The sequence below is a fragment of the Arachis stenosperma genome, chromosome 4 (genome assembly GCF_014773155.1).
Source record: "Arachis stenosperma cultivar V10309 chromosome 4, arast.V10309.gnm1.PFL2, whole genome shotgun sequence".
In the NCBI taxonomy this organism is placed as follows: Eukaryota; Viridiplantae; Streptophyta; class Magnoliopsida; order Fabales; family Fabaceae; genus Arachis; species Arachis stenosperma.
Genome location: NC_080380.1, coordinates 54,965,357 through 54,978,385, shown reverse-complemented (window position 1 = coordinate 54,978,385; position 13,029 = coordinate 54,965,357).

Below are 13,029 nucleotides of genomic sequence, written 5' to 3'. Positions count from 1 at the left end.
CTCTTGAATTGCATGTTTTGTCCACTATGTAATTTGAATTCAATATCTATTGTTAGGAAATTGTGTATAATCAATGCATTTTTTGTTAGGTGATGCTTTTGAATGTTTCATCTTTACTCACATCACCTATTTCATGCATTGAGATTTTTTGAATTGGAAATTGGATCGTACGCTTACCTAATGACATATTTTTGAGCTTTTTAAAGCTTTGTGGACGATGCTTGCTATGTGATTTGTTTTAACCTCTAGCTCTCTTGTCCTAAGTTCCATAGCACCCATGTGTTCCACCTCTATGTCACTTAGGTATTTCAAACAAACTTCAATATGTGTCATTGTTTGATGTGTGATGAGTGGATAATTTATACACTTTTTGGCATTATTTTTACATAGTTTTTAGTATATTTTATTCACTATTTATTATATTTTTATTAGTTTTTATGCAAAAATCACATTTCTGGACTTTACTATGAGTTTGTATATTTTTCTGTGATTTCAGGTATTTTCTGGCTGAAATTTAGGGACTTGAGCAAAAATATGATTTTTAACCTCCCTGCACTCGAAATGAATTTTTTGGAGCTACAGAAACCCAATTGGCGCGCTCTTTATTGCGTTGGAAAGTAGACATCTTGGGCTTTCCAGCAATATATAATAGTCCATATTTTGCCCGAGTTTTGATGATGCAAACTGGCGTTTAACGCCAACTTTCTACCATATTCTGGCGTTAAACGCCAGAACTGGCATAAAAGCTGGAGTTAAACGCCCAAACTGGCAAAAAAGCTGGAGTTAAACGCCAGGAAAAGCCTATGCACGTGAAAGCTTCATTTCTCAACCCAAACATAAACCAAGTGGGCCCTAGAAGTGAATTTCTGTACTATCTATCTTAGCTTACTCATTTTCTATAAACATAGGTTACTAGTTGAGTATAAAAACTACTTTAAGAGATTCATTCAGTACCTCATGACATTTTACATATGAATTTGTATCTATGACGGCATGAGTCTCTAAACCCCATGGTTGGGGGTGAGGAGCTTTGCTGTGTCTTGATGAATTAATGCAATTACTTTTATTTTCTATTCAATCACGCTTGTTTCAATTCTAAGATATTCATTCGCACTTCAACATGATGAATGTGATGATCCGTGACACTCATCACAATTCTCAACTTATGAACGCGTGCCTGACAACCACCTCCATTCTACCTTAAATTCAGTGTGTATCTCTTAGGTTCCTGGTTCATGAGTTTGACTGCTTCTCCTAACAACAGAGTGTTCAAATCCATGAAACCAGAGTCTTCGTGGTATAAGCTAGAATCAATTGGCGGCACTCTTGAGATCCAGAAAGTCTAAACCTTGTCTGTGATATTCCGAGTAGGATCTGGGAAGGGGTGACTGTGACGAGCTTCAAACTCACAAATGTCGGGCGCAGTGATAGTGTGCAAAAGGATCAATGGATTCTATTCCAGCACGAGTGAGAACCGACAGATGATTAGCCCTGCGGGAAACCGTAGAGGACCTTTTTCACTGAGAGGACGGATGGTAGCCATTGACGACGGTGATCCACCAACATACAGCTTGCCATGGAAGGAACCTTGCGTGCGTGAAGAAGACAACAGTAGGAAAACAGAGATTCAGAAGACAGAGCATCTCCAAAACCTTAACATGTTCCTTATTACTGAATCACAAGTACTTTTTATTCCATGTTATTTACTCTCCATAAACAAAATCATTTTTATTATTAATCTCCTGACTAAGAGTTACAAGATAACCATAGCTTGCTTCAAGCCGACAATCTCCGTGGGATCGACCCTTACTCACGTAAGGTATTACTTGGATGACCCAGTGCACTTGCTCGTCAGCTGCACGAAGTTGTGTATCACAATTTTGTGTACCATGTTTTTGGCGCCGTTGCGGAGGAATGTTCGAGTTTGGACAACTGACGGTTCATCTTGTTGCTTAAATTAGAAAAAAAATCTGTCTTTTTGGTTTAGAGTCTTTTAGTTTCTTTTAAAAAAAATTTCAAAAATATTATTATTATTTTTCGTTATTAATTTTTAGTTTTTCTATGAGTTTAGTGTCATGTTTTAAGTTTGGTGTCAATTGCACGTCCTTATTTGTTCTTCATATTTTCGAAATTGCGTTCATTGTTCTTGTTTGATCTTTAGTTTTTCTTATTTTGTGTCTTTCCTTATTTTTCTTGTGATTTTCAAAAAGCTCAAAAAGATTTTTCAAGAAAATACTTTCTCTTTCATAACTCAGTTGGTTAGAGCGTTGGCTTATGTTTGTGGTATCTTTTTTTCAAAAAATATTTTTTCTTTGATTAAATCTTGTGTCAAATTTTAAGTTTGGTGTTCTTTCTTTTTGTTCTTGTGAGTCTTCAAAGTGTTCTTGAGTCTCTTTGTGTTTTGATGTTAAAATTTTTAAGTTTGGTGTTCCTTGGTGTTTTCCCTCCAAAATTTTCGAAAACAAGGAGCATTAGATCTAAAAATTTTAAGTCTTGTGTCTTTTGTGTGTTTTTCTCTTTCATCAAGAAAGTTCAAAAATAAAAAAATATCATTTCCTTTAATTGCTCATATTTTTCGATTTCATTATGCTGATTTGGTCAAAATTTTTAAAATCATATATTTTTCAAAAAAAGAACTCCTAACCACTTTCTCTCTCCTTATTCTTTTTCGAAAATCCTCATAAAATATTTTTAAATTCTTTTTTTTATTTTTTTATTTTATTTTATTATTTTAATATCCATTTTATTATATAATAAAATAAATTCATATCATCCCCCTTTCTCCATCATGGACCTAAGTGGAAATGAACAGTCCAGAAGGACTCTGGGATCATATGCCAATCCCACTACTACTTCATATGGGGGTAGTATCTGTATACCTCCCATTAAAGCTAGTAACTTCGAGCTGAACCCCCAGCTCATTATCATGGTGCAGCAAAATTGCCAGTATTCCGGTCTTCCACAGGAAGAACCTACTGAGTTTCTGGCACAATTCTTACAAATTGCTGACACAGTACGTGATAAGGAAGTAGATTAGGATGTCTACAGATTATTACTGTTTCCATTTTTTGTGAAAGATTAAACTAAGAGTTGGTTAAATAACCAACCTACAGCAAGCATAAAGACATGAAAACAACTGTCAGAAAAATTCCTGAATCAATATTTCCCTCCAAAAAGGATGACACAGCTACGACTGGATATCCAAGGCTTCGGACAAGGAGATAATGAATCTCTTTATGATGCCTGGGAAAGGTACAGAGAGATGCTAAGGAAATGCCCATCTGAAATGCTTTCAGAATGGGTGCAGTTAGACATCTTCTACTATGGGCTCATAGAAAAAGCTCAGTTATCTCTAGACCACTCAGCTGGTGGATCTATATACATGAGAAAGACGATTGAAGAGGCTCAAGAGCTCATAGATACAGTTGCTAGAAATTAGCATCTGTACTTAAATAGTGAGTCCTCCATGAAAGAAGAAGCTAAGACAGTATCCACTGACTTTAGTCCTCAGGAACAAGTTGCTGAACTCAATCAGCAGCTATCTTCTATAACAAAAGAGTTAGCAGAATTTAAGGAGATGCTACAACAAACCAAGAATGCTAATAAGAATATCGAAACACAATTGAATCAGACAAAACAGCAGTTATCAAAATAGATAACAGTAGAGTGCCGAGCAGTTCAATTAAGAAATGGAAAAATATTGAATACCTCAACTTAAGGCAGCAGAAAGCTAAGAAGAGAACAACTGACAGAGCATGAGTAAACTGCCACCCAAAGTCCCTCTGAGGACATTAAGAGCCCAGAGAGGAATAATTCTGGCGTTCAAACGCCAGAAAAGGGTAAAAAGTTGGCGTTAAACACCCAGCCCATGTCGAGTTCTGGCGTTCAAACACAAGAAAAAGGTAGGAATCTTGCATTAAACGCCCATTCCTCCTCATATCCTGGCGTTCAAACGCCAATGAGGGATCAGACACCTACAAGTGCTGATAATAACTCCCTCAAGAAGGCTTCTCAACCTGCCTCTGTAGGAAATAAACCTGCAGCAACCAAGGTTGAAGAATACAAAGCTAAAATGCCTTATCCTCAGAAACTCCGCCAAGCGGAATAGGATAAATAATTTGTCCGCTTTGCAAACTATCTCAAGACTATTGAAATCAAGATTCCGTTTGCAGAGACACTTGAGCAAATACTTTCTTATGCTAAGTTCATGAAAGAGATCTTAAGTCATAAGAAGGATTGGAGAGAAACTGAAAAAGTCTTTTTCACTGAAGAATGCAGTGCAGTCATCTTAAAGAGCTTACCAGAGAAGTGTAAGGATCATGGGAGCTTTATGATACCATGCACATTGGACGGTACTTGTACCAAGACAGCTCTATGTGATCTTGGGGCAAGTATCAACCTAATCCCTACATCCACTATCAGAAAGCTTGGCTTGATTGAAGAGGTCAAACCAACCCGGATTTGTCTTCAACTTGCTGATGGCTCTATTAAATATCCATAAGGGGTTATTGAGGACAAGATTATCACAGTTGGGCTATTTGCCTTTCCCACTGACTTTGTAGTGCTGGAGATAGAGAAGCACAAGAGTGCAACCCTCATTCTAGGAAGACCTTTCCTAGCAACTGGACAAACCCTCATAGACGTCCAAAAAGGGAAAGTGACCCTGAGAGTCAATGAGGATGAGTTTAAGTTGAATGTTGTCAAAGCTATGCAGCATCTAGACACATCAGAAGACTGCATGGGCATTGATATTATTGACTTTCTGGTAGAAGAGATCAATATGGCTGAGAGTCTCGAATCAGAGCTAGAGGACATCTTTAAAGATGTTCAGCCTGATCTGGAGGAACAAGAGGAAATGAAAGAACCTCTGAAAACTCCTTAGGAAAAGGAGAAACCTCCTAAACCCGAGCTCAAACCACTACCACCATCCCTAAAATATGCATTTCTGGGAGAAGGTGACATTTTTCCTATAATCATAAGCTTTGCTTTAAAGCCACAGGAAGAGAAAGCACTAATTCAGGTGCTAAGGACACACAAGACAGCTCTTGGGGGTCTGTAAGTGATCTTAAGGGCATTAGCCTAGCCAGATGCATGCATAAGGTCCTATTGGAGGATAATGCTAAGCCAGTGGTTCAACCACAGAGGCGGCTGAATCCAACCATGAAAGAGGTCGTGCAGAAAGAGGTCACTAAGTTACTAGAGGCTGGGATTATTTATCCTATTTCTGATAGCCCCTGGGTAAGCCCTGTCCAAGTCGTCCCCAAGAAGGGAGGCATCACAGTGGTTCAAAATGAAATGAATGGACTGGTTCCTACAAGAATAGTTACAGGGTGACGCATGTGTATTGACTATAGAAGGCTCAATACAGTCACCAGAAAGGACCATTTTCCTTTACCATTCATAGGCCAGATGCTAGAGAGACTAGTAGGTCATGATTACTACTACTTTTTGGATGGCTATTCAGGTTACAACCAAATTGCAGTAGATCCTCAGGACCAAGAGAAAACAACATTCACATGTCCATCTGAAGTATTTGCCTACAGAAGGATGCCATTTGGTCGGTGCAATGCACCTGCAACCATTCAGAGGTGCATGCTCTCTATCTTCTTTGATATGGTGGAGAAATTTCTGGAAGTATTCATGGATGACTTCTCAGTATTTGGAGACTCATTCAGCTCCTATCTTGACCATCTAGCACTTGTACTAAAAAGGTGCCAAGAGACTAACCTGGTATTAAACTGGGAGAAATGTCACTTTATGGTGACTGAAGGAATTGTCCTTGGGCACAAAATTTCGAACAAGGGGATAGAGGTGGATCAAGCTAAAGTAGAGGTAATTGAAAAATTACCACCATCTACCAATGTTAAAGCAATTAGAAGTTTTCTGGGGCATGTAGGATTCTATAGGAGGTTTATAAAGGATTTTTCAAAAATTGCAAAACTTCTAAGCAATCTGCTCACTGCTGATACACCATTTGTCCCTGACAAAGAGTGTCTGCAGGCCTTTGAGACCCTGAAAGCTAAGCTGGTCACAACACTAGTCATTTCTGCACCAGACTGGACTTTACCAGTTGAACTAATGTGTGATGCCAGTGGCCATTGCATTGGTGCAGTATTGGGACAGAGGCATGACAAGCTTCTGCATGTCATTCATTATGCTAGCCGTGTTTTAAATGACACACAGAAGAATTATACAACCACAGAAAAGAAGTTGCTTGCAGTGATTTTTGCCATTGACAAATTCATATCCTATTTAGTAGGATCAAAAGTGATTGTGTACACTGACCATGCTGCTCTTAAATATCCACTCACAAAGCAGGATTTAAAACCTAGGCTTATAAGATGGGTGTTGCTTCTGCAAGAATTTGATATAGAAATAAGAGACAAAAAAGGGACAGAGAACCAAGTAGCTGATCAACTGTCCCAGATAGACCCAGTAGCAGGAGCGTCCCTCCCTCCTATTAAGATCTCTGAAACCTTCCCGGATGAGCAATTGTTTGCCATTCAGGAAGCTCCGTGGTTTGCAGACATTGCAAACTATAAAGCTCAGCAATGTCAAGCTATTGACAATAAAGAAGCGCTTATTGGGAGGCAACCCAATCTTATTTATCTATTTTCATTACTTTCTCATTTCATTTTCCATTGTTATTTTATGTTTTCTTTAGGTTGATGATCATGTGGAGTCACAAAAATAACTACAAAAATCAAAGCAAAGTTAAAACATCATTAGAAATAGCACACCCAAGAGGATGAGCTTACTAGCATCTAAATGCCAATAAGAGTAGCAGAATAGGCGTTAAACACCCAGTCTGGCACCATTCTGGGCGTTTAACGCCAGAAAGAAGCACCAGACTAGTGTTTAACGTAAGAAACAGGCTACAGCTTGGCGTTAAATGCTAGGAAAGGTATAAAAGATGGCGTTCAATGCCAGAAATAGGCAGCAGTCTGGCGTTAAACGCCAGTATTGCATACAGAGGGCATTTACACGCCTAAATGCTACAGGGATGAGAAATCCTTAATACCTCAGGATCTGTGGACCCCACAGGATCCCCACCTACCCCACCTCTCTCTCTCCCCCTCACACATCTCTATAACACTCTACCCAAAACACCACTCACCTATCAAAGACTATATTTTCCCTATATTCTCTTCACCAATCATCTCCATCCCTCTTCCCAAAAATCCCCACCTACCTCACTTTTCAAATTCAAACACATTACCAACACTACTTCTACCCCTTGGCCGAACCACATACCACCCTTCATCTCCTCCATTTTCTTCTTCTCCCCCTTCTTTCTTTCTTCTTTTGCTCGAGGACAATCAAATCTTTTCAATTTAGTGTGGAAAAAGCGTTGCTTTTTATTTTTCCATAACCATTTATGGCACCTAAGGCCGGAAAAATCTCTAGAAAGAGAAAAAGGAAGGCAATTGCTTCCACCTTTGAGTCATGAGAGACGGAGAGGTTCATCTTAAGGGCCCTTATAGTTCAGTGGTAGAGCATTTGACTACAGATCAAAGAGCCATGAGGGAAGAACAACAAAGACAATGAAGAAACATAGAGGAGCTCACGCACTCCATAGGATCTTCAAAAAGAAGAACTAGCCGCCATCACTATGGTGGACCTGTTCTTTAATCTCCTTGTTCTTATTTTTCTGTTTTTCGATTTTTATGCTTATATTTGACTATATTTTTGTCTTCATCACATGATCATTAGTATGTAGCGTCTATGCCTTAAAGCTATGAATAACCTCATGAATCCTTCACCTCTCTTAAATGAAAAATGTTCCTAATTACAAAAGAATAAGAAGTGCATGAATTTTAATTTTTATCTTGAAATTAGTTTAATTATTTTGATGTGGTGGCAATACTTTTTGTTTTCTGAATGAATACTTGAACAGTGCATATTTTTTATAGTGAAGTTTATAAATGTTAAAATTGTTGCCTCTTGACAGGATGATAGAAAAAAAAGAAATGTTATTGATAATCTGAAAAATGATAAAATTGATTCTTGAAGCAAGAAAAAGCAGTGAAAAAGGAAAAGCTTGCGAAAAAAAAATATAAATGGCAAAAAAAAAAGAAGAAAGAAAAAAAAAGAAAGAAAGAAAGCAAAAAAAGCCAATAGCCCTTTAAACCAAAAGGCAAGGGTAAAAAGGATCCAAGGCTTTGAGCATTAATGGATAAGAGGGCCCAAAGGAATAAAATCCTAGCCTAAGCGGCTAAATCAAGTTGTCCCTAACCATATGCTTGTGGCATGAAGGTCCAAGTGAAAAGCTTGAGACTGAGTGGTTAAAGTCGTGATCCAAAGCAAAAAGAGTGTGCTTAAGAACTCTGGACACCTCTAACTGAGGACTTTAGCAAAACTGAGTCACAATCTGAAAAGCTTCACCCAGTTTTGTGTCTATGGCATTTATGTATCTAGTACTAATACTAGAAAACAAAGTGCTTAGGGCCATGGCTGATGTGCGGAAAACGATCCGACACAAAACTCACCGGCAAGTGTACCGGGTCGCATCAAGTAATAATAACTCACATGAGTGAGGTCGATCCCACAGGGATTGAAGGATTGAGCAATTTTAGTTGAGTGGTTGATTTAGTCAAGCGAATTAAGTATTGGTTGAGTGTTTTGTATCCAACAGCAATTAAACGACAGGAAATGTAAAAGGGGGAAGGGAAGAATTGCAGAAATTAAAAGGAACTGAAAGTAAAAGGACTGAATCTTAAAGAACAAGAAATTAAATGACTGAAACTTAAAGTGCAAGGAATGTAAATTGCAGTAACTTAAAGTGCAAGAAATATAAATTGCTTGAATGAAAAAGGGATTTGAGGATTGAGATTTCAGAATTTAAGCAATGGAAATTAAATTGTAGCAAGTAATAAAGCAGAAGATGAATTGGAAATACTTAGAATTCAAACGGAAAGGAAATTGAGTTGCAGCAGAGGTTCACAGAAGAACCAAAAGGAAAATGTGATCTCAGGACTCCAGAGACTAGATAGCAAAGTCTAGATCTCAATTGCCTTCCCAGATCCAAATTCTTAAAGCAATTAACAAGAAATTGAAGAAGAAACAGTAAAGGGAATGTAAATGAACTCAATTATGCAGAAGAGAAATTAAAGAGCTCTTGAGTGGAGATTGAGACAGAATTTCCTCAATTCTTAACACCCAAGACTCAAACAAGAAAAGTAAAAATGCCCAAGCAAGAACCAGGAAGAAGAGAGATCAATTCTCCTCCCAAATTCTCAGAAATCTCGGTGAAGTCTCTCAAAGAAAATTCAAAAGTTTCAAAATAAAAGTGAAGATTCAAAGCTCAAAAGAAAGGTCCTAATTACATCAAACTAGCTCCTATTTATACACTTTCTATTCTTGGATCTTGAGATTTGGATGGGCTTTTGATTTGGTGAAGAAATGAATTAAATTGGATTTTTAATTCAATTTTTAGCCCAAAACAATTTGCTTCCAGGAGGCTGCCCTGCCCTTGTGGAGGGCAGGGCAGAAAATGATGCATGCGGCCGTTGGTGCCTTGGTGCGTGCGTGTTGGTGCTGCAGGATGCTGCCCTGCCCTTGTGGAGGGCAGGGCAAGAATTTTTGGTGCGCCAGAATGATGCCCGTGCGTGCTGCTGGTGCTGCCGAGACTTCCTTTGGTGTGCTAGAATAGTACGCTGGCCGTGCACCACAAGATGCTGCCCTGCCCTTGCGGAGGGTAGGGCAATGTGCCAATGTTGAAGCCCCGTGTTCGAGACTTGGTCGATACACACGCAACTATTTTTCCTTGGTTTTCTTGGCACCAAAGTAAGGCTTAGTTCCTTGCTTCCTCATGGTGCCGTGTTCGATCCTTGTGGCAAGCATTGGTGAGCTTTTTCTTTGAATTTCTTCCCTTGGTGAGCCCGATATTGCCCTTGAGGAGGGCAGGGTAGTGTTTTTGATCTTCTTGATTCATGGCACCAATTTGTGCTCTGCCCTTGTTGTGGGCAGGGCAGTGTTGCCTTTCAAGCCTTGTTTCCTTATGTTGCCCTCCTAGAGGGCAGTGTGCCCTTGTGGAGGGCAATGCTTGCTTCCTCCTTTTATGCGCCACACTTGTTCTCTCTTGGGCCACGCTTTCTTAAGCCACGCTTCCTCTTTTCTTCTTTTCTTCACCTACAATAAACCAAAACAACCACTCAAAGTATCACTAAATTCACAAGGCTTATAAATTAATTAAAAATCAATTAAATTCAGCTTAAACCTCATGAGTTAACATTAATTTCATGGTGGTTGTTTGATTTAAAGAAGTTATACATTTTCACTCCAAATCACTTACTTAGGATGCAAGAAAGTGCATAAAGACTAGTAAAACAAGTGAAATTAGCTTGAAAAATGGGTATATGATGACCTGTCATCACAACACCAAACTTAACTCTTGCTTGTCCCCAAGCAAGCATCAAAACTTAAGAGAAAATGAAATGAACAAGAAAAGAATCATATCCTTATTAGGCGTATAGCAGAATGTGATTCATGGGGTTTTTATGCAGATAATGATAACTCAATTATTGTTGCTGTTACATAATATACATTCTTCCTCAACGGCTTGCTAAACTTGCTGTTATAAGGTTTATTCTTTCTTTGCTCCCTTGCCAACTTTTCTTTTCTCATGTTGCTTATCAAGCTTATTATTCTTGAAGGCTTAGTGTCTAATGTTGTAGTAGTAGCCTTTGGCTTTATTTATTTTTTTTTTTCAACATCTTCCACCACAGACACATAGCTCACTACTTCTTCCTAGGATCATTGATGCCCAGCATCTCTTTGGATAACTAAATGTTCTGTATCTAGGTTGCTCTTTATTGTGGACTTTCAATTGGCCATCCCAAATCAGTTGATCTAAGTGACCGGGTTTTAAAATACCCCTTAGAATTTACTTATCCAAGTATATCCTAGTACAAGAACACCACAGGCATGTGTCCTAGGGTCCAAGCTATTGGTGTCTAGCCTTTATTCTTTGTTTTTTTTTCTTGCCACATTGGCTTTTTCTTCTTCCTTTTCTTTCTGTTTTATTTTTGTTCTCAAGGACTTTTTCTTTTCTGATAAGAACCTTTATAACAGCAAGCTAGCTTACACTTTAATGAAAATGACATTATGCAGCTATTATTTCATGAGTTATTCATTTAATCAAACACATATACCACCATTGACTTCCATTCTACTTATGCAACATTGGATTTTTACTTTTCAATTCAAACAAAATCTCTTTTATTCAAGCATATGGGAAACAAAACAAAATTCAAGCTAAGTGATGAATGACAAGCATAATTGGTGGACAAAATTGTGATCCATGTTCTTTTGTACTTGTATGAAATCATTATTATGGCATCAGTTGTTTTCACAACTCCGTTCAACTAACCAGCAAGTGTACTGGGTCGTCCAAGTAATAAACCTTACGTGAGTAAGGGTCGATCCCACAGAGATTGTTGGTATGAAGCAAGCTATGGTCACCTTGTAAATCTCAGTTAGGCAGATTAAATTGTTTATGAATTCGAAAATTAATAAAAAAAAGAAATAATAAAAGGGATAGAATACTTATGCATATTCATTGGTGGGAATTTCAGATAAGCATATGGAGATACTGTATGGCTCAAGGACGCCTGCTCTCCTACTGCTTCAACTCAATCCTTCTTACTCCTTTCCATGGCAAGCTGTATATAGGGGTTCACCGTTCGACGATGGCTACTTTCAATCTCTCGGGAAAATGGTCCTCTGCGGCTGTCACTCGCATGGCTAATCGTCTGGAGGCATCACCTGGCCGAAGGTTACATCCCATCCTCGCAGTGAAAACTACGCTCACGCGCTCTGTCACAGCACGGCTAATCACTGGTTGGTTCCCGCGCCTACTGGAATAGAATCCCTTGATTCTTTTGCGTTTGTCACTAACGCCCAGCACTTGCAAGTCTGAAGCACGTCACAGTCATTCATTACCGGAATCCTACTCGGAATACCACAGACAAGGTTAGACTTTCCGGATTCCCAGGATCCTACTCGGAATACCACAGACAAGGTTAGACTTTCCGGATCCTCATAAATGCCGCCATCTATCTAGCTTATACCACGAAGATTCTGTTGGGGAATCTAAGAGATACACATTCAAGCTCTATTGCATGTAGAACGGAAGTGGTTGTCAATCACGTGCGTTCATAAGTGAGAATGATAATGAGGGTCATATAATCATCACATTCATCATGTTCTTGGGTGCGAATAAATATCTTGGAATAAGAATAAGATAGATTTGAATAAAAGAAAATAGAATTGCATTAATACTTGAGGTACAGCAGAGCTCCACACCCTTAATCTATGGTGTGCAGAAACTCCACCATTGAAAATACATAAGTAAAAGGTTCAGGCATGGCCGAATGGCCAGCCCCCATGTGGTCACAAGACTGAATGATCAAAGACTAAAACCAAGATGTCGAATACATTAGTTAAATGTTCTATTTATAATAAACTAGCTCCTAGGGTTTACATGAGTAAGTAATTGATGCATAAATCCACTTCCGGGGCCCATTTGGTGTATGTTTGGGCTGAGCTTGATCAATCCACGAGCTGAGGCTTCTCTTGGAGTTGAACTCCGAGTTATGACGTGTTTTGGGCGTTCAACTCCGGATCATGACGTTTTTCTGGCGTTTAACTCCAGACAGCAGCATGTACTTGGCGTTTAACGCCAAGTTACGTCGTCAATTTCCGAATAAAGTATGGACTATTATATATTTCTGGAAAGCCCTGGATGTCTACTTTCCAACACCGTTGAGAGCGCGCCAATTGGAGTTCTGTAGCTCCAGAAAATCCATTTCGAGTGCAGGGAGGTCAGAATCCAACAGCATCAGCAGTCCTTTTGTCAGCCTTTTTCAGAGTTTTGCTCAAATCCCTCAATTTCAGTCAGAATTTACCTGAAATCACAGAAAAACACACAAACTCATAGTAAAGTCCAGAAATGTGAATTTAACATATAAACTAATAAAAACATCCCTAAAAGTAGCTTGAACTTGCTAAAAACTACCTAAAAACAAT